At 40.6% G+C, this 22,545-nt stretch overlaps 1 protein-coding gene across 2 annotated transcripts in view; it reads right to left on the bottom strand.

Annotated features, from left to right (window-relative positions):
- Positions 1-22,291, bottom strand: part of LITAF (lipopolysaccharide induced TNF factor) — a 50,124-nt gene extending 27,833 nt beyond the window's left edge. Inside the window, exon 1 of one of the 2 annotated variants that reach the window (XM_027839208.1) lies at positions 22,222-22,291. The gene's annotated coding sequence lies outside the window, so the exon portion shown is untranslated. Of the gene's footprint in view, positions 1-18,112; positions 18,212-22,221 lie in introns of those variants that run through there. The other variant, XM_027839207.1, reaches the window with a different exon arrangement.
- Between the last annotated feature and the right edge of the window lie 254 nt (positions 22,292-22,545).

Genomic DNA, 22,545 nt, shown 5'->3' with positions numbered 1-22,545 from the left:
TTGGCGTTCATGGGTTGAGAAGTCTGGAAACCTCCACAGCTGCCCGCGATTCAGTCCTCTGAGGCCTGCTCCAGGGTCACTGCGGCCTGCGCGCCCATGCCGCACTGCGCTCCTCTCCCTGCCCGGCGCAATATAGTTTTCTGATCAACCATCCAGGCCATCTTTGGCTGGAAATTTGTTTCACTCTGTCTTTTTGTGGATTCTGCTGCTTTAGAATTTGTTTAGAGCCATTTTTTTTAGGTATTTGGAGGGCTTTGGGAGAGAACTCAAGACAGTCACTGCTTTCTCTCCACCATCTTGGCTCTACCCCCTGAACCTTAAAAATATAACTTTCAAGAGAAGCAAATAGGCTAAAATAAACACCAATGAGGGCCTGTGGATGTAGAATATTGCTTATACTATCAGGCTCTAGTGACCATGGGGTCATAGATATACAGCTGGAAAGGATCTTAGAAGACATTTATTCTAAGACCCCTCATTTTACAGATTAGGAAACTGCAAACTAGGGCCTATGCCTTGATTGGTTTTGCTAAACTGAATTTTTTCCCCCTCATTTATATTCTTTGTTATGAGGGACATGCTTGCTAGACAGAGACGGAGGGAAGGTTAGATTCTGAAGTGAAGATGATATAGAAATAAAATATAACAATAAAAATTAAAACTTCAAATTAATTTCTTTTCTGTCACACTAAATAACCATTTTATAATGGTGATAATGATGATATTAGCAACTAGCACTTATATAGTGCTTTAAGGTTTGCAAAATCTTTACAAATATCTCATTTGATCCTCATAGAAACTCTGGGATATGGGTGCCATTATCATCCTCATTTTACAGATGAGGAAACTGAGGCAGGTGGAGGTTAAGTGACTTGTCCAGGGTCACACAGTAAATGTCTGGGGCCAGATCTGAACACAGGTCTTCCTAACTCCAAGGCCAGTGGTCTGGCCTTGCCACTTAGCTGCCTTAAATCAAAGACAAAGGCAAGAAAGAAAATGGCACAACAGCATAAAATATGCCAAAAGACAAGAAAACAGACCCACCTTACAAAAAACAGAGAGTAGGTGTTGGGGAATTGGGACAAATAAGACTGGCTAGCTTGGGTAGATTCATATTATGGAGACAGGAAAAGGAAATTGGGCTTTGTTTAGTGGAAGAATAGTCATTCATCCATTTGAGACTCTGCTCAAGTCTTCCATTTAAGTAACCAGGAGCCAAAGAACACCTTAATAAATACCACCAAAACTGTTAACTGCTCTTGCCAAGAATGTTAGTGTAGCCTCTGAAAATAAGGTGTAGATCTTAAGATTCCAGAGTACCAGGAAGATACCACCCACATGAGAAAACCACCCCAACAGTTCTAAGTCAATGTAAACACTTATCAAAATTAGAATAGGCTTGAGTCCAAAGGCATTTTCCCCAAATGGCTCAAAATTCATATGGAAACAAAACAGAAAAGTTGGCAGATCTAGAAACCTCTGCAATTATTGTTCTAGATAACTGAGATTTCCAGAGAACTGAATGTTTACCTCATTTAAGGTCCATTAATCAAAACAAACAAGCAAAAAAAAAAAAAAAACCAAAACCTTATTTCACATAAAGAAAAATCAGGACATAGATAAAACAAACACAGTGATTTTGGAAGGTACTAACAACTGCTTCAAGTAACAGCTTAGAACAATGAAAAGACAGAGAGCCAGCCTGGGAGGCAGGAAAATTTGGGTTCAGGTCCTACCTCCCACCTTCTACTCACACATACTGATTCTCTGACCACAAGCCGAATGCAGGGTGCCAGGCACATAATAAGTGCTAATAATACTTGTTGACTGACATTCTCCTGTTGCCCAAGGCAACTCTTTGAATTTGTAAATTAAATAGGACTTATCAGTCTACATTGGTGGAAGGAGGTTATATACTGGGAGGTTATGACAAAAATCAAGGGTTTACCCTTGCCTTTGGCCAAATTTTTTTTTTCGAACAAACTATTTGATGGGCTTCAGCTTTGGAAGAATCATCTGTCCACACCTAAACAGAAGAAATATTTTCTACAAAATTCCTGACAGGTTGTCAAGAGACACAACAAGGTAGTGATGGGAGATTTTAGTTGTCTGATTACCGATTAGAGGGCTCTGTCTATCCAAAACAGAGCAGTTAATAATTTATTGACTTGCCTTAATGATGATTTCCTCTTTCCAAAGGTTGTGGAACTAATGAAGGGTAATTCTACTCTGCATCAGTTGCTGGAGTAAAAATTACGAGAAGCTTAGGGAGGGGTGGGGAAAGGATTGCTCATTTTATCAGTCACTTTTTTTTGTTTTTTTTTTTGTTTGTTTTTTTGCGAGGCAATTGGGGTTAAGTGACTTGCCCAGGGTCACACAGCTAGTAAGTGTCAAGTGTCTGAGGCTGGATTTGAACTCGGGTCCTCCTGACTCCAAGGCCAGAGCTCTATCCACTGTGCTACCTAGCTGCCCTATCAGTCATTGTTAAAGAAGCAAGGTACAGAACCTGAGTTCAAATACCAGTTCTGAAGCTACTAATTTGACCTTTGATAGGTCACTTTGGACATCAATATAATGAGGAAGACTAAATATTCTCCAACAGAGTTTCCTTCAAGCTCTACACTTCTTATCCTATAAAATGGAAGATAGTGAGCTGATACCCCAAAGAGTGCAGACTGGAGCATATTTTCTTTTCTTTTTCTAAAAACATGGCTAATGCAGGAAATTATTTTGCATGACCATACACATTTGTAATGGGTTTTGTTTTTGATGACTTCTCAGTGGGTGAGGAAGAGAGAGGGAGGAGGGAGATAATTTGGAAGTGAAAATAAGAGAGAATTTTTTTTTAAGTGAAGAAAAAGAAAGGCAGAATAGTTTGACAGGCACACTGGGTTTAAGAAAAACAGGTTTCAAATGGTTCAGAAAGATAGAGTGGATCCCAGGAATTACAGAGGGAGTCAGCCCAGGAGAGAATAGCTCTCAAGAATTAAATTATAAAGACATAAAAGGAAATAATTCTGATAAAAGGAAAAGAAGGGGCAGCTAGGTGGTGCAGTGGATAGAGCACCAGCCCTGAAGTCAGGAGAACCTGAGTTCAAATCCGGCCTCAGACAAAACACTTGACACTTACTAGCTGTGTGACCCTGGGCAAAGTCACTTCACCCCAATTGCCTAAAAATATAAATAAAAAAAAATAAAAATAAAAAATAAAAGGAAAAGAAGAGTTATCTAAAAAGACTGTGGTCCAGTTCAGTCCCTATCTCTCACTGCCTGCTGGACATCTCCACCTGATGTACCATAGGCATCTCAAACTCAACATATCCACAACATAACTCATCTTCCTCCCTTAAACCCATTTCCCACCCAACATTGCTATTTCTATAGAGGGTACTATCGTTCTTAGAATTACCAAGGTTGAATAGTCAGTCAATAAAAATATATTAAGTCCCAACTATTATGTGTGACGCACCATGCTACACACTTGAAGATACAAAGACCAAAGACATGCCTTGCTCTCAAAGAGCTCACAGTCTTAGGGGGAAAACAATATGCAAACAACTAGGTGCAGACCAGCTATATACAGGATAAACTGGAAATAATCAACAGAGTGAAGGCCCTAAAATAACGTTGATAACCTGGAATCCATCTTCAGTTCTTCCCTCTCAGTCACTGTCCATCAGTCCATGATACCTATAGCTATCAGCTGCCAAGTCTTGTGAGTTGTACCTTCTCAACATCTCTAGCATATGTTGACTTACACCACAACCACCCTATTCCAGGCCATTATCACCACTTATCTTGGCTCGCAAAACAGCTTTCAGTTTGGTCTCCCTACCTTGTCTACTCCTTCTCCAATCCATCTTCCACCCAGCTGCCAAATTGATATTGTGAAAGCATCGACATAACCAAGACCCTCTCCCAACCAAAAACCTCTGGTGGCTCACAGCATCTAGGATAAAACATAAACTCCTATGCTTGGCATTTAAAGCCCTTCACAATCTGGGTCCAGTCTCTCTTTTCAGGATGATCATACATTACTCATCTCACCCACCCTACCCTCCAGTGAAATTAGCCTGAGGTTGCTATTCCCCGTACATGACATTCTACTTCCCCCTTTTTGCTTTTGCACAGACAATCCCCTCCTATGTCTGGAATACTTTCCCACCTCATCTATACCTCTTGGAACACCTTAGCTCCCCTTCAAAATTTAGCTCCAGCTACTCCTTCAAGAGACTTTTCAACTTCTCCCAGATGTTAGTGCCGTCTAAGTGTATTTCTTTGGCATATGCCCTGCAATTATTTATCTGTAAACATGTTGTAATCTCATCTTGGGCTTTATCTAGTTTTTCCATGGTTCTTCTTCACAGTCCTCTCATTCTCCTTATTTGTGAACACAATCCCACCTTTCCTTCTTTTACCTGCTAATGGTATGGAGAGCAGATAATAGGGCTTTTAGAATTGTGCAAAAAATAAGAGGAAATAGATTCCCCATGGGAACCTTAGAGTCTGTCCTAGGACTTAAATACAGGAGCTTTTAGTCCTTAGACTTTATATCATCTGTGGGGACAGTTCAATGCTGCTTTTTTTCCCTTTTACTTCCTTGTTCTCTACTATGCTCTCCATAGATTCAGCAGCCAGCAGCTAAGATGTAAATATTACTGCATCATCAATTACTAAGGGTTCATATTAGAGAATTCACATCTTGGGGAGTCGGGTAGAAATAAATGAAAAGATCAAAATTTTAAAAACACTGAAGGTACTAAAGAAAGGATAAAGAAAAATACCACACCTCTCATAGAAAGAACTAGTAAACACTATCAGGCAAGATTTCCGGGTTACATACTTCTGCTTATTTGCTTTCTTTATCACAAGGTGAAAGTGGGGTTGGGCAGCTAGGTGTCAAAGCCAATAGATCACTGGGCTTAGAATCAGGAAGACTCATCTTCCTGAGTTCAAACCCGGCCTCAGACACTTTCTAGCTGTGTGACCCTGGGCAAGCCACTTAACCCTGTTTGTCTCAGTTCCTCATCTATAAAATGAGCTGGTGAAGGAAACGGCAGAACGCTTCTGTATCCTTGCCAAGAAAACCCAAATGTGGCCACGATGAGTCAGACATGACTGAACAACAAAGATAAAAATCATCAAATAATTTCTTTAATTTAAAAAAACGTAAAAGTCTGGCATCCATTGTGGGCAATATTTATATATAGCAACTTGAATAGAAGAAGGATCAAAGCTGTTCGCACTAAACTGTACTAAACACTACTGCTTAGTTACTATATGATTTGTCCATTCTAATTTCTTTACCCCCTCAAGTTTTCATTGAGTGATCAAGCACTTGGTTATATATTATGTTGTTCTATAAGTGTCTCATAGGACATTTTCTTTCTCCAAATCACTTTTATTGTTTCTTCCAGGGAAGGGACTTCTCTTCTGTTGTTTGACACATAGTAACGACCTCAAGAAATCCTATCATAGATCATAAATTTAGAGCTAGAAGGGACACCAGATGCCCTCTACTCCAAAATTTTAGAGATGAGGATGCCGAGATCTAACAAAGTCAAGTGATTTGACCAAATAGTAAGTGAGCAGTGCTGACCTAAAAACCCATTATCTCTGACTCCAAATCCAGAGGCCCTTGGCATCACACCAGGCTGATTCCTTGGACTTTTGTGAAATCTTTTTTTTGGGGGGGGGGGGGGGGGGCGGGCTAGGTAATGGGGTTAAGTGACTTGCCCCTCATCACAGGGCTAGTAAGTGTCAAGTGTCTAAGGCCACATTTGAACTCAGTTCCTCCTGACTCCAAGGGCCGGTGTTCTATCCACTTTTGTGAAATCTTTATTTTTGATGGCAGTTTTATAATGAATTCCTGCTAAGCATAATGGGAGAAGGAGAAGGAAAAGGAGAAGAAGGAGGAGAAGGAGGAGGAGGAGAAGGAACGGCTTCAAAGATGACTGAGCTGAAAAAATGTCAGAGATTTTCAGAGGAGAAAGCATGTTAGCTTTTTAGTTTAAAAAACAATCCCCTTCTGCCTTCCCTCCTCCCCTCAAAATAATTTCAGTCTGGGATAGTAATTCCTGGAGTTATACATATTAAGTTCCTGGTGGTGATAAATATGGAAATTTTACTTAAATCTTTCAAAATATATACCCGTTTATGTATATTTGCTCTCTAGACTAACCAATGAACATGTAACCACATCACATAGGAGAGAACGTGAAGTAGCTTTTTAACTCCGACCTAAATCTTAAAGATCAATTTTGAGAAACTAAAAAGGAAACCGCTAACTGTCACATCCCTGATCAATGAGGTACATAAGGACTACTAATGAGTTTGTCATTAAATGTTATACCACAGAAAATTCACTTCAGAAGTTTCCTTATCTCTAAAATGGAAGGTTAGCAAAGGAAGTCAAAGACAAGGAAAGGTCTCACCCACATGAAAATATAATTTTTAGCAGCATTCTTTGTGGTAGAGAAAAAAAAATGGCAACAAAGTGAGTAGTCATAGTTTAGGGAATGATCAATCAAATCAATGATCAATCAAACTGAGATATGACTGTAATGGTATATTATTTGTCCTGTTAGAAATGATAAATATAAAGAATTCAGAGAAACTTGGGAGGACTTTTATGAACTGATACAGAATGAAATATACCAAGCCAGATTAATTTACAGTGACCACAAAAAATGCAAAGAAAAAAAAAAAACCCAACACTGAAATACCTCAGAACTCCAAGCAATTCAGTGACCAGTTTTGACTTAAAAGGATTGAGGGTGAAGCAGCTCTCATTCCTGTTTACAGAGAGGTAGAATGAGGCACATATTGTCAGACATAGCCAACAGTTGGTTTTACTTAGCTACCACTTCCTTGTTATGAGAATTCAGTGTGGAAGAAGGTAGGTAGAGTCTTGAGAAGTGACAGTAATGTTTTTAAAATCATCAGTAAGACATGTAAAAAAAAATTTTTTTTAAATAAGAGATTGAACTAAATGATTTCTTGGGTCTCTTCCAGTTTTAAAGTTCTATAAGGCATACTTTAATTCCTTAAGGAAATTGAGTCACTGTAATAGAAAGTCCATTAAGCCCTTGAAAAGAATGAAGTCTAGAAAACCAAGGTGGCTAAATGAGGTGAAGCTCTCCTTCCCCCCCAAAAATCTACTACTTAGCTCTACCCTTAAAATGTGTTTATTAGGCTTTTGTTTCCCAGTTTATCAAGCTTCTTCAATACTGCATGTATTAAAAGTCAGATCCTATTCAAGGAACTCAAAGGCTATTCATATGCTCTGGTTGAAATGAGATTTTGTTATATTGACTTCATTCTGCAACAGAGGAAGCACTGCCTAGAAATTTTAGTCATACAGAGATTTTGTAATGGTGGCTCATTGTAATGGAATTTGACTTCTGTCTGATACCCGTGTCACGTTGTTGAAAGAGGACTTAGGGAATACAGAATCAAAGGAGCTTTGTTCAAATCCCTGCTCCCAGTTCCCTGTGTGACGTTAAGCAAATCACTTAACCTCTCTGGCCCTGTTTCCATATTTATAAAGTCAAGGAGGTGGGGGGTGTTAGTATAGATGACCTCTGAGGTACATTCCAATTCTAGATCTGTTACAAGTAGTTTCCTAAACAAGTATCCTCCGGAAGGAAGTTAGAACCAAAGGAGAATTGCCTGGAGTATTCATCTCTATTGGGAAAAAGCAGCTAGAATAATTTATCTGACTTCCATCTCTTAAAGATCCTATTTACCCTTCTGCCTCTTCAATTACAATTATGTAAAAATAATACCAAAATGCATAGTGGAATATTTGAGAAAATCCAAAGTCCAAATTAAGGGTCCTTTCTAAGTCTGATACTTCCCACAGATCAGAGATCAAGTTACAACAATCCGAATGTTAGATTTTAATACATAGTAACTATAACCTACAACAATTTGTGTAATGGAAAAATACCTCCATTGAGTATCTAAAGATATCCTGGATAAATCAGAGTGGGCAATTTCTCATCAAACCACATGACCACAAATCTCTGTTTCCATACAAAATAATAGCTTTTGACAGAAAGTGTACCATGAACCAAATTAATAGCACTGCACCATCTACCAACTATATTACCAGCATACATGTCAGCTCAATCTTCTTGACACAATTAAAAACTGCCAACATGAATACTTTTCTGTCTACAGACAATGATTTTTATCCACATTAAACTTCACTGTATATTTTGTAACTGTATGAGATTGTTCCTATAAAAGTAACTTCAGCTCTCTTTTGGGCAGGTAGGTGGTACAGTGAACAGAGTCTAAGAGTGGGGAACCTGTAGCCTTGAGGCCACATGTGGTCCTCTAAGTCCTTAAGTGTGGCCCTTTGGCTGAATCCAATGGGCCGAATTTGAGGACCTAGAAGGCCACATGTGGCCTCGAGGTCACAGGTTCCCCACACCTGGAAAAGACCCCAAAGTCAGGAAACCCCAAGTTCAAATCTGACCTTGAACATGTACTATCTGTGTGACTCTGCGCAAGTCACTTAACTACTCATGGTCTCAGTTTTCTCAACTATAAAATGGGGATGGTAATAAGACCTCCCTCACAGGGTAGTTGTGAGGATCAAATGAGATAATATTTGTAAAAGCTCTTAGCACAGTGCCTGGCATTTAGTGGGTGCTTAATAAAAGTTTATTTCCTCCCTGAATTTCCTCTCCAAAAGGAATTATTTCATCTCATCAGTGCAGAAGACAGCATATTTGTGCCTTTCTCATCCTATATACTTCTTGTCCGTGCCTTTCCATAAATCCTTGACAAGGTATCTGTCCAGTTAGCTAGAGGCCTTCTTCTAAGTGTTTTTTTTTAACAAATAAACAAAAAAAACCAGAACCAAACACTTGAGGTATACTAGTCTAATAGGTTGTCTATTTCTTATTCTCACTCTATGACCCAGCTTTCCTCCTTTTCCATCATTGTAGGTAATATATTGCAGATTACTCATATCCACCTTCCCTTCCCAAAGTGAATTTTGTGTTGAGTAAATAAAAAATTTTAGCGATACACCACTCAAGGTCTATGCAAATTATACTGCTGCTCCATTTGTAACATTCAAGTATTCAATTTGGTCAACTGGGGAACCCCACAAAAAAAAAAAAAAGAGTACACATCCCTACCACTCAACTTGTTTGGCTGGGGCTTATTTCTTGGGAGTTCACTCAGATGAGTGACCTTTGTAGCCCTGATGAGGATATTTCATGAGCAGGGCAAGAACTGTCAACACATGATAATGCCCATTTGAAAAGATAAATTTGGTTCATGGTGGCTTCCAAGAGGGCTAAAAGAACTCAGCTCCACAACAGCCCAGTGAATCCATTCAGCCAGGTGTTTGTTGTTGTTGTTCAGTTGTTTCAGTCATGTCTGACTCTTCATGACCCCATCTGGGATTTTCTTGGCAAAGATACCAGAGGGGTTTGCCATTTCCTTCTCCAGCTCATTTTACAGATGAGGAACTGAAGCCAACAGGGCTAAGTGACTTGCCCAGGGTCACACAGCTAACAAGGGTCTGAGGCCACATTTGAACTCAGGTCTTCCTGACTCCAAGCCACCTAGCTGCTCACCCCAAAGTCCCTACTATTCTTCAAAACACTAGGCATTGAATCCCATCTGATACAAACATGACTGTACCCCTGGGGTCTAAGGAAATGGTTGCACAGGAACCTCAGATTAAGATGTTCTAGGAGACTACCAACACAGGCAAATCAACAAGCTGGCACTGTGCATCTATCCCATGATGCCATACGAGCAGTGTCCTTGTGTTTTGTTAGTTTTCCAATACCACTAGCAGGGCAGAATTAACAATACATCACACATAGACATAAATATACACATGGAAGTCATATTCATATGGGATGAAAGAATTACATATCTGTGAGTTCATTAATATTCAGAACTCCTGGTGAGGAATATCATTTCCTCGTCTTAGAGAACTGCCTAGAGGCATTGAAAGGCTGAATGATTTTTCCATGGTCACAAATAATAACAACAGCAATAGTTAGAGGCTAGATGGATAAAGCACTGGGCTTGGAATCAGGAAGACTCATCTTTATGAATTCAAATCTGGCCTCAGACATTTACCAGCTGTGTGGCCCTGGGCAAGTCACTTAACGCTGTCTGCCTCAGTTTCTTCATCTGTAAAATGGGCTGGAAAAGGAAATGGCAAACCACTCCAATATCTTTGCCAAGAAAACCCCAAATGGAGGCATGAAGAGTTGGACACGACTGAAATGACTCAACAATAACAAGAAACATTTACGTAGCACTTTTAAGGTTTGCAAAGCACTTTATCATTTGATCATCCCAACTTGGAAGGTAGGTGCTATTATTATCCCTGTTTTACAGAAGAGGAAACTAAGGAAAATAGAGGTTAAGTGACTTGCCCAGGGTTACTTAGCTAGTGTCTGAAGCTGGTTTTAAACTCAGGATTTCTTGACTGCAAACAGCTTGCAGACACAAACAAATCCAATATGTGTCAAAGACAAGGATTCAAACTCAAGCCTTCCTGGCTTGAGGTGACCTGTCTATCTGCTCCAACATTATCTTTGTTTCTTTGAGTCAAGACCCTTGAACGAACACATATGCTATATACATGTGTATATGAAAAAAATACATGTACAAAACCACTTATATATGAATACTGCTCATGATATAAGTATATATGTAAGCTCAACGAGGGCAAGAATTGTTTGATTTTTTTTTTTCCCTGTGTATCCTCAATCCCCAAAACAGGGCCTGGAATGTAGTAGGTGCCTAACAAATGAGTTCATTGATTGCATATGTATATATTCATACATACATCTTTTAAAGTCTCTAATAAATGATTTAGGGATTTTGGAAGTCCATTTGTTTGTTACTATCAATAGGGGCCTTAATTAAAAGTTAATCAACAGGGACAAATCACCTCCAATTGTTATTCTTCACAGACTATGGCTCCTTTAAGTCATCCAAGCAATGGTATTATATAATTTATGGCCTTATTACATGACCAGGGGAATACCAGTGCTAAAAAGATGGGACTTGGTGGCAGGCAGCAACTCATGATTATTTAAAACAACAACAACCATTCAATTTTCCAAACGGGATTTAGCCAGCTTTCCTCCTCCTCCCTCTCCAATTCTTGATACTACTCATTCTGCATCTGCAGCGCTTGCCCAAGGCATATGTACCAACTGACTGAACTCAACAGAAAACTCAACAGAACTCAACAGATACCAAAATACTAAACCTAAACTAATTTAGAATACAAGTTCTTTGGGATTTTGCAGCTTTGAAAAAAATTGACTTGTATACTATGAACCAAAAGGAATTAAAAAATATTTCCACAATTGTTCCTACTTTAGAAAAGATATATGTAAAGCTTCTTCCCTTAAAAGAGTACTAATATAAACAGCCTCAAGAAAACAAGGTATCCTATAAATATGATATTACATTTATAATGCTTAGAAAGTTAACTCTTCATCTGCCAGACATGGAAGCAGGAAACTGTCATCAAATTTCTCCCAAAGCAGAATCCATAGATATCTTTCTTGTTTCCTTTCCTCTCTACCCATGGGATTAATTCCTGTGGAATCTAAATCATTCCATTTAAACAACCTTCAGTCGAAGACTAATTTAATCAAACTTAACTGCTCTTTCCAAAAACAGTATTAAAAAATTTTTATCTTAGACATCAGTATTTCAAGAAGATACCATACAAACCAGAAATCACTTAACAATTCAAAATCAAAACTAGATACTGCCAATTCAATTCATAAGATTTAGAGCCGGAAGGACCTTTAGAGCCAACATCCTCATATTAGAAATGAAGAAATTAAAGCTGAAAAAGGTTTAGTGATTTGCCCAGTGTCACATAGTCTGTTAAGTGTCATAGTTTAGATTTGCACTCAGGTCTTTCTGACTCCTAGTTTATTTGCTCTATGCACTGGGCCACCTCACTACCCCGATTCAAATATTTATTAAGTATCTCTAATGTACACAGCACTTTGCCAAATGGTCTCTTATCAAAGTATCTCCAAATAACTAAGTACAAAATTTCAAATCAGGAAGATGGCTTACCACTAACAGAGCGAGCCACCTGTTTCATTTTTGCCATTTCTATTACACTGATGTCACAGTCCAAAGTTTCCAGGTGTTACTAGCGGAGCAAGTATTGAATCATCTTTTCAGTCACTTCAGTGATAATACTCTACCTTCTTAGAATCAAATGAAGCAAAACTCCAGCTCCCAGGCAGCTATATGCCAAAAAGCTCTATATACTACACATAGCGATACACTGATTCTTACTAATTTTAAGATATAAAGAAAAGGATAAGAAGGGGAGAAAAGCACTTTGCATTATTTGAATATAAACTTAAAAGGAAACTAACTAGGCTTTGCTCATCCGTTTCAACCAGATCGGCCTCTTGACTCTCTCAAGTTCCATAATCTTGCTCGTTTCTAACTTTTGCTCATGCTGCTCTCTTCTTTTGCAAAACATTTCACTGTGAATTTTTCTTGGTTTTCTTCACCAGAATTTTGTGTGGTGCATTTTCTGGGTGGCTGAGAAGGAGATATGCTGGGTGAGCTAGGCAAAAGTACTTCTTCTCACTCCACCATCATGATTCTGCCCCCTCTGGAATACCTTCTAAATGTGTTTCATCAGCCCAGATCAAGACTCGTCCATCTTCTCCAAGAAGCCTTACTTGACAGACCTGACCTCAAGGAAAATATTCCCTTAATTTTTGTTCTCAACATTCCATTTAATTTGAACTACTATATCACTCTCTGCCTTCTACTCTATTTAAGCGCTATCTTCCTTTTTCTCTAACTAGACTGTAAGTTCCCCAAGGGCAGAAATAATATGTCTTTTATATCTCTCATGTCTAGGCAGGGGAGTACAGATCACACAATAGATGGTCAAGAAATGCCTAATGAATAAAGTTATCTAGGACTTGGAGTCAGGAAAGAAGTGGATTTGAATTCCAACTTCAATATTAACAACAAGAAGCATTATTAAGTACCTACTGCTTGTAAGGTACTAGGACTATAAAGACAAAACAGAGAAAAAAAAGTCAAGGAGTTTTACTTTCTCTTTATACTGGGAGAAACATACACAAAGTAAATACAACATAGTTTTACGTGGAAAAGAACATTGAAATCGAAATGACAAGGAAAGGAGCCATGAACTGGATCCGAATTTTATTCCAAAAACCTCAAATGTGGAAGTAGATTGTTCCAGTCATGGGGGACGGTCCATACAAAGATAGAGACAGAAAGGAGACTGTTTTGGTTGTCAAGTATTTTGTGAAGGGATCAATCTGGAAAGACAGGTTGGACATCATCATAAAGTATGTGAAACGCTATCTTGTGGAAAGAGAAAACTCATTCGACCATACATATCTTCATTCCTCCAGGCCTCCTTCCTGAATCTCCAGTCTCCACCATGGGAATACCTTTCTCTCCATCCCTTTTAAGATTCCTCTGATGTGATCCCTCTCTCCATTAGAATATACATTCTTTGAGGTTTGGAATTGTCTTTCTACTTGTCTATGCATTCTCATAATCGAGCACAGTGTCTGACACACAGGCAGTGCTTAATAAATGCTTGTGGATTCCTGCTGTTTGTTCTTCTTTCTCGAAGAGGACCATGACATCAGGGAAGTGATGCCATGTCATGCAAGTGAATTGGATTTAAGTGAGGGAGGGCTGTGCAAAGTCACCAGCCTCACTTTCTCCTCCAGAGCCATCTGGGTCCAGTGACCAGATATGGATCAGGACAACTGAAGATGGCCCAGGATGCAGTGGGGGACCTTGATCTTTTCAAGCTAAGGTCATTAACAGGTTTCAGTTTGACTGAGGCAAAGCCCATTCAGTGATTAAGGCTTAATAAAAATGAGGCAAAGAATGGCCTCTTTAAAAAAAAAAAAAGATCTGGGAGAGGAAGACCCTCAGGGTTTCTGGCCAAAACAGAAACAATTATTATTTATATTTATTCTGAGCCCCTATCCAAAAATGAGTAGCCTTGGGAAGTAATTGGCTCCCCCCAAAGGCCTTTAAGCAAAGGATAAGAAACCACTTGGGGCAGATATTTAAGAAATTCTTGGCCAGGAAATTCTTGCTCCTTCCTCTTAGGTCCCCTACAGGTCCAACTATCAGACCTGGAATTCTACCTGTACCTTGGACATTTGGACTGAGATGACATTTCAATAATTCTGTTAATCCTATCTCTGCTATTTATTATATAGGCAGTAGCTATACAACCTTGGACTCAACCAATCTGAACCTCCATTGGATGGTGTGAAAGCTAGAATCTGAATCCAAGCCTTTAGACTCCCAAGTTCAACTCATTTAATCCTCCCAATCCTCTTTCCTAGGTCCCTCCTCACCTCTTATACTCACAATTCACATCCTAGATTCCCAATATAGGAAACCCAAGAGTACTCAGGGCCCGAAGGTGATTTGGCTATATCTCAAGGAAGTTCACTGGTTATTGATTCTAGTGTTGGCTTGATTGTGTTGATTCCGGTGTTCATTGGTTATTGATTCTAACAGTATCCAAGCATCCAGCTTTGGGAAATTTCAGGCCTCTCTGACACCAGGAAGAGGAGAGAACAAGAAAAGGAGGGAGGAAAGGCAGGCAAACTCTCTATCCCATCCGTCAAATCCCACACCTGCAGCTCTGGCAAAGGTTTTATAGGGGGGGAATTCTTTATCAATCAGTACAAGTCAAGGGATAGGATTCATATGAAGTTCCACGTCTCTTCAACATGCCACCCTATAGATCAACTTCTAACCTGAGCAGCCACACACACACAACCTCTCAACTACCAAGTTTAAATCCAATAAATCCTCCAGAGACAGCTGGTGGCAAAGTGGAGTCAGGAAGAGGATATCAAATCTGACTTTAGTGGGCAAGTCATTTAATTTTTATTTGCCTCAGTGTCCTCAACTCTAAAATGAGAAGAATAGCATGTACCAAAGGTTAACACAGTGTCTGGCACACAGTAGGAGTTATATAAATGTCCATGACCTCCCCCATTTTACAGATAAGTAAAGTGAGTCAGTCCCTCAATAGTTTAGTGATTTGCCCAAAAATTGCCAGACTAGGAAACTCAAGCCATATAATAAAATGAAAACTTAATATTTATCTTAAATGTTTGGATTAAAGCTATTAATTGTACTCTCTGTTGCCATCTTCCATCCCAATGGAGTCAGTGTTTTACTAATTATGCATGCCTAGGAAATAATAATTTAAAACTGCCAGCTCTCAAGAGAAGCAACTTGGCACAAGATGAGGAGGGTTGGGGGGTAGGGGGTGGGAGGTAGGGACTATGAAAGATGAAGTAGTCTTACCACAATCTAAAGCAAGCCATTACTTTTCAGTAACATGTCTCAGGGGATTTTTACAGTTGATATAATTCAGGCAAAACTTTAGTTTCAAGTTTCAAGTGAGAGAACATAAACTCAACTGCCCTGAATTAAATCTATCTACCTATGAAGGTTAGCAGCTGAATCTTCCTGGCAACATTTTTGCAAAGAAACCACCAACTTTAGAAGGCCTAGATGACTTCAAGGCACCTTGAATTTCCCAATAATAATTTTAAAAGGTAAATAAACTCAATCCCTTTAAAAAAAAACATGCAGTGGCAAAGTATAAATAACCTGATAGCCTAAAAGAAAACCAGCTTCAGCACAGGCTTAATGAGAAATAGTTGTAGTTTTAAAACTAAAACCAAAAACCACATATTTGCACAATTATTTTTACAATAAACCTGGATCCCTTTTGAGTAAGTTTCCCAATGTCTAATTCTTATGAATTCCATTTGACCAGACATGCTAAATCAGGAGTTCTTAAACTTTTTTGCGTATGTCATGGACCCCTTTGGCAATCTGGTTAAGTCAAAGTATGGAGCCCTTCTCTGCATGTATTTAAATGCATAAAATGAAATACATAGGAGTACAAAGGAAATCAATTATACTTAAAACTGTTATAAAAAATGTTTAAGTTCTTGGACACCAGAGTTAAAATCTCAGGTCTGAAAGAAATCATGTTATAATGGGATAATATTTGTAAAATGTTTCATACAGTGCCTGGCACATAAGTGCTTAATAAATTATTTGCTTCCTTTCCCTGTTTCCTTATAAAGGTGTAGGGACTAAACCTCAGTGATGTATAGAAATTTCCTGCTGAGAAAACTTGTCCAACAATGTTGGTTGCGAAGAGGTACCCACAGGGCACAGAGAGGTTAAATGATTTGCTCAGGATCACACAGGCTTAAACAGGGGCATCCCACTTGCTCTAGATTATAACAGAACAAATTAACATTTTAGTCTAGATATTGAAACAGGAAACCTGTAAGGGACTGAAAGAAGTCAATAACTAAGGTTATTGTACTAAGGTACAATGAACAGATCTGCAATATGCTTTTATTTCAGGAATGTGACTACTTTCAACTTCTCACTTCAGGAACTAAGAACTACATATTTAGTAGCATTTTTATAGAACCTTAAGGTTTGCAAAGCACTTTACAAATATTATTTCATTTGATCCTCACAAAAACCCTGGGAGGTAGATGCTATTATTAGCCCCATTTTACAGATGAGGAAACTGAGACAGAGTGGTTAAGTGACAGGTAATGTCTGAGGCTGTATTTGAACTCATGTCTTCCTAACTCGAGGTTCAAATGAAGGGAGGTAGTAATGTGTTCATCACAGGTAAATAATGTCAAAGAAAAGTGAAAATCTGTCATTCTTCCTCATATTTAAAAGACTGAGTGAGAAGGAGCAGTGTGGCAACTGCCTGCATAAAAGTCTTCACAAAGTGTTTCCTAACAGAGCCATGTATCCCTCTTTAGGATCTGTAGGCTGCCACAGTAGGTTTTTTTTTTTTCCTGACTTTAAACGCATAGCTTGAGTTTTCCTTCTGGCTCTGCCTCTAAGTCTCTGACCTCACTCAAATCACTGGACTCCCCTGGGAAATAAAAATAGAAACCTCCTCCAGTTATTGCAAACTGGACCAGTGACTCTACATGCCTTTGCAAACAGTCTGGCCCAATCGCTCTGGCAAGCAGCAACTCTGCTACCAGTCTCGTCTACAACATTCATCCTGCCCCAACCACTGGACATCTGCTACACCTCAACTCCAGCTCCTAGCTCCCCAGCCAATAACTCGTTCTTCCCTCAGTTACCCACAGAGTACTTTCCCCATCCTGATCAGTTCAAAGCTGGTAGACCCTTTCCTTTCCCTTCCCCAGGCTGAATCGCACAGGCCTGGGGATTGGGACGGGGTGTTGGGGGTTCGGAGGGGCGGGGTTCGGGGGAAAGACTGTCAGTCCATATTCTAGAGGCCAGTTCCCTCCCTTTGGCTGTTCTCCGTCAGGTCCAAAACGGGGTGGTCCAACGCGGCGCCAACCTGTCGGCATTTAAGCTTGTCCGAACTTCCTCTTTGGGCAACACAACTAAAAAGGCTAAGCAATGACAAAGTCCTGCACCAGCTGAAGCTGCCCCAGGGCAGGTCACCACGAATCACCCAAAGTCCCGGAGGAGGTGTGGGCTATAGTTTCTTCTCCTCTTTAACTGGCCCAGAAGGACTGCCCTGGGAGGAGGGAAGATGCCTGCCTTCTTTAACTGAGCCAGCGTGGGAGGAAGGACTCGCCTCAAATTCTGCCCACCCAAGGACTTACAGCCCTTGGTCCTAAGCACGTCCGAAACCAGAACATTAGGAAGGGAGAAAGCACTGGGGTATGCCCCCGAGGTCTCCCAGATTTTTTTCCTTTAAACGAAACCCGACCCCAACACAGAGTCAACTCTCGGTAACCAGATCGTGAAGGAGACAACCAGGGAGAAGGTGCCGAGGAAAGAAAGGCGGCGGCGGCGGCGGCGGCGGGGCCCCGGGCTAGCCGGAGCCCCGCGGGAGCCCTCCCCCTCCTCACGGTCCAGACTCCGGTCCAGAACCAGTCTGAAGGTGGCCACTCACACTCTCTGACCCTCCCTGAATCCCCATCTCGTGCGTCGAAACTCACCAAGACGAGTTCTCGGTCCTCCTTCCCCCCCCCCCCCCCCCCCCGGGTCCTGGTTCAAGGAACCCCGCACTTACCACCGCCTGCCGAGTCGAGCCGAGCCGAGGCGAGCCGGGAGGTCTGAGCTCGCCCGGGCAGGCGAGGAGGAGGGCCTGAGCTGACCGGGGCGGGCAGCGCAGTTAAAGAGGCTTCCGGCTTCTCCCCGCCTCCTGGCCCCGCTCCTGGAGAGCTGCAGCCCCGTCCCGTCCTTTCCCGTCTCGTGCCGTCCCGCCTAGTCTCGCTCTCCGCCCCTTTCCCTTCCCTGCCCAGCCCCTTCCTCTTGTGGCTGAAGGCTCCCTAGCCTTGCTCATAAGCCCTGGCTTCCCTCTGTCCCTCCTGCCCAGTTCGCTGAAGACCCCTTTAGCCTCTCCATCCTCTGATTCATAAACTCTCAGAGCTGGAAAGAGTCTTAGAAATCGTCTCGTCCAGAGGTTCTTAACCATTTTTAAGTCATGGCCCCCTTTCCAGTCTGGTAAAGCCCTTCTCAGAATCATAAATGCATGAAATCCATAGGACTACAAAAGAAATCAAAGGTTAGGGAAAAATAAAGAAGTAGTTTTTTTGGCCAAGCTCACTGCCCTTTGGAAATCTCTATTCACTTCCCACCGCCTCAAGTCCATGGACTCCAAGTTGAGAACACTTGATCTGGTCCAGCTTCCTCATTTTACAGAGCAGAAAACTGAGTCCCAAAAAGAATTATTCACTTTCCCAGGCTCACAAAGTTATTTAGTGACACAACTAAATACTAGAACTTGGGGTCAACTAACTCCCCCGTACAAGAGTCTTTATATCAGATATCTCATTGCTCTTTTCTCTCTCCCTCAAATTTCTCCTCTCTTGGATTCAGTTTTGCTTTCATTCCCTTCCCCAGTTACATTCTTCTCATTCCCTGTCTGCCTTTCCCAGATTTCAGTCTCCACTCTATTACTTAGCTCTTTCTCACAGGCTTTGGTATGATCTGCACTGAGCCCAACTCCTCTCTGTTCATTCTCTCAGAGAGGCCAATGACCACTTCCCCTTAGGTGAATTCACTGAGCTGATTATACACAGTCTCTCTTCTGTCCTCTTTGCCCTTTCTAGAATGACCTATTAGTTATTGTTGTTGTTGTTCAGTTGTGTTCAACTTATTTCGACCCCATTTGGGGTTTTCTTGCAGAGATACTGGAGTGGTTTGCCATTTCCTTCTTCAGCTCATTTTATAGATGATGAAACCAAGGCAAAGAGGGTTAAGTGACTTGCCCAAGATTACACAGCTAGTGTCTGAGGCTGGATTTGAACTCAGGTTTTCCTGACTCCAGGCCTGGCACTCTATTTACTGAGCCATCTAACTGTCCCATAAAATGATTTATGTCTGCTCCCATTTTCCATGAATTCTTAGTCATGGATATCAATGAAAAGCAATAACTTAAAATTTTATCTCCTCCTATAGATTTCTATGTGCCATCCTCCCAAACCTACTCAAATTTTCCTTTAATAAACATCAGAGAACTCCATTTTACAATTGGGGAAACTGAAGCCAGTAAGTGGTAAAAATGACTTGTCCAAGGTCACAAAATAAGTGCTGGATCCAGGACTGGAACCCAGGTCTCTTGACTGCCACTTCAATACTTCTTCCACCAAAATCGCCATGATAACCCAACTCAGTGCATCAAAACTACATATCAGGCTGGCAAAGTTTGTGAAAAATTCATCAACTAATCTATGATCTCATCAGAGTAGATTGCAACACAAGTACTTTTTATCCTGTGTGTATGTGCATACAAATATATGAATAAACATTGGACCTGTGATTTCATCAATATAGGGAACATCTGGTCAACATCTATGTGTATATACCTATACGAATAAGTACTACATCTATGATTTCATTGCTATAAGGAACTCCCAAGTGAGGAAACTCCCTCCACCAATGCAGATTGGTACCTTCTCTGCAATTTATAATCTTAGAAAATTGTCTAGACCTAGAACACCGAGATTAAATGATTTGCCCATAGTCACAAAGTTGTATGTGTCAGAGGCAGAGCATAAACCTAGGTCTTCTTTCACTCCAAGGCTGGCTTTCTATGCATTACACTCTGATGCCACTAATTTTGGTCTATGTAAGCTTTCAATAACTGCAGCACTTTAGCATTGTATTATTACTTAGAGCCAGATCACATGTTTATGTTTCCTCCATGATAACTGGTTCACTGTCACCTTTCAACTGAAGGGCTCTCAGGCAGACAAAAAGACAGCATATCATTAAACTATCCCTGAATAGAGCCCTGTAACAGTGAGCAAGAAACTTGGAGGTGGGGATAGGAAAGAAACCAAAATAGTAAAGCAAAAAATAAACTGGTTCCATTTTTGAACACAATGTAGTGAAAATATATCACATGGCTAATTTCCCATGTGTCTTAAAAATATTGATTTTTCTCACAGTTTTTCTTTATTTCCTTTCCCCTGGTTCTTTGAACACAATAGACATTTAACTCCAGGGTTTGAAGAGCAGCCTTTATTTTTTTCAAATGTTTAAAGTTACTAGTACAACCTTAAGGTTATTTATTAGAAGAGCTTTAAACCAGGGACAGCTAGGTGGCACAGTGGATAGAGCACCCGCCCTGAAGTCAGGAAGACCTGAGTTTAAATCAGGCCTCAGACCAAACACTTGACCTGTACTAGCTGTGTGACCTTGGGCAAGTAACTTAACCCTGATTGCCTCACCAAAAAAAAAAAAAAGAAGAGTTTTAAATCTATAATCTTCCTTCTTTTCTTAATTTCTTTATTTTCTTCCTTTCTTAATTTTCTTCTTTCTTTTTTCCTCCTTCCATCTATCTTTCCCTCTTTCCTACATTCTCCCTTCCTTTCTCAATTTCTTCCTTCCTTTCTTTTTTAAAAATTCCCAGAAAAAACACATCACTTAGTTTTCCAACCAGCAGCTTCCCAGCAGGGCACACAAAAAAAATAATGGCACTTGTTTCATGTGCTACCCTGTTATAACCCAGCAGGAGGAAAAACATACTGGCTAACTCCTAGTACACAGGAAACTGAACTCTTGCTACTGCCAAGTCTAGGGAGATTCCAGCTCTCTTTTGACTTCATTGGGGATTTGGAAGTGTATTCTCTATCCTTGGATACATATGGTATCACATGAACCAGTCTTGAAAGGGGAGCACTGATTTCAACTAACTTTTTTTCTCCCCTCTGGGCGTACATAATCAGAGACTTGAGCAGTACAAGGAGTTGCCAGAGAAAGCCTCTGTAAGTGAACTCTTCCTCTTCACCAAGGCAACTTAGTGCTGCATATATTTATCACTAAACAGTGTTCCCTTTTTTCCAAGGCTGCTGAGATCATGCCCTGAAATGGAGATGCAATTGTTTGCAGAGAAAGACATACAAACAGAGTGCTTCTGTACTAAGCCAGAGAGCCTCGCCTGCAAGCAGGCAATTACCTACAGCTAATTTAATTGTCTGAAGATGGTGACCCTATGCAATCAGAACAGCAGCCACTGCCTGGCAGGCAAAGTTAAATCATAGTACTTTTCCAAACTGCCTTCTGTATTTTAGTTTTTTGTTTTGTTTTGTTTTGTTTTCATATAAAAGCATGAAAGAGCATCAGCTCTTCTATTTGTGTTTAGTTCCCAGCGTGGTCCCTGCCTTCACAAGAAGACAAACTGCTATCCCAAAATAGGATTTAGCCTTCAGCTTGCCTTCCCAAAGTTAGAATACAACTCTCCCTTTTACCAGCCAAAGGAGCAGCAATGAAAAATGAGCCTCCAGAAGAAGAAAACTTTGTCTTCTTTCAGACATCTCAGAAAAACTACACACAGAAGTTCCACCCCACCTCCCCAGGCCTCTAGGGTCATGCTTTCCAATTCCAGAGATAGACTAAAGCCAAGATAATTTGTGTTAGGAATTTAGAATCAGCATTCAGGTCCACAAAACAGGTTTACCACCATTACTTGACTAATTTTAGCAAGTCACCGTCCCTTTCCACACCCATCTCAGGGAAACATCTGACCCAAAAGCTCACCCAATGCTACTCTGGTTGGTCTCCAGGCATGAGGTTCTAAGCCTCTGAGTTCTGTTTCTATTCACTGGAATCCTTGACAGGCCTTTGACTCTCTGATCTCTGTACCTCTTCCTCCCACCTCGGTGTCCTCCTCACCTCCACTCCTGGCAAGGACCAGGACCTTGCTAATCCCTCATCAATCAAAGGGACTTCCTTGTCTCTGTCTCCCAGGGCTTTTCTCAGTCCCCATGTTGCCTGCCTGAATTGTTATGTTTCCTGGAATTTGAACCTGAACAATAATGTTTATCCGTCAGCAAGCTCTGTCCACAGCACTTGGCACCAGCTGTTTCAATTAAGATTTCCCAATCCTTGCCAAGAAGGAGACCGGTTTGGGGAGGGGCAAGGGGCAGAAAAGGAGAGGAAGGAAAGAGTGTACTTGAGTGTGGTGAGAAGCACTGGATTGCACAATTTGAGGAAGAA

This window comes from Vombatus ursinus, unplaced genomic scaffold (assembly GCF_900497805.2).
Source record: "Vombatus ursinus unplaced genomic scaffold, bare-nosed wombat genome assembly UNPS02014832.1, whole genome shotgun sequence".
Classification (NCBI taxonomy): domain Eukaryota; kingdom Metazoa; phylum Chordata; class Mammalia; order Diprotodontia; family Vombatidae; genus Vombatus; species Vombatus ursinus.
This window is presented reverse-complemented; position numbering and strand designations above follow the sequence as displayed.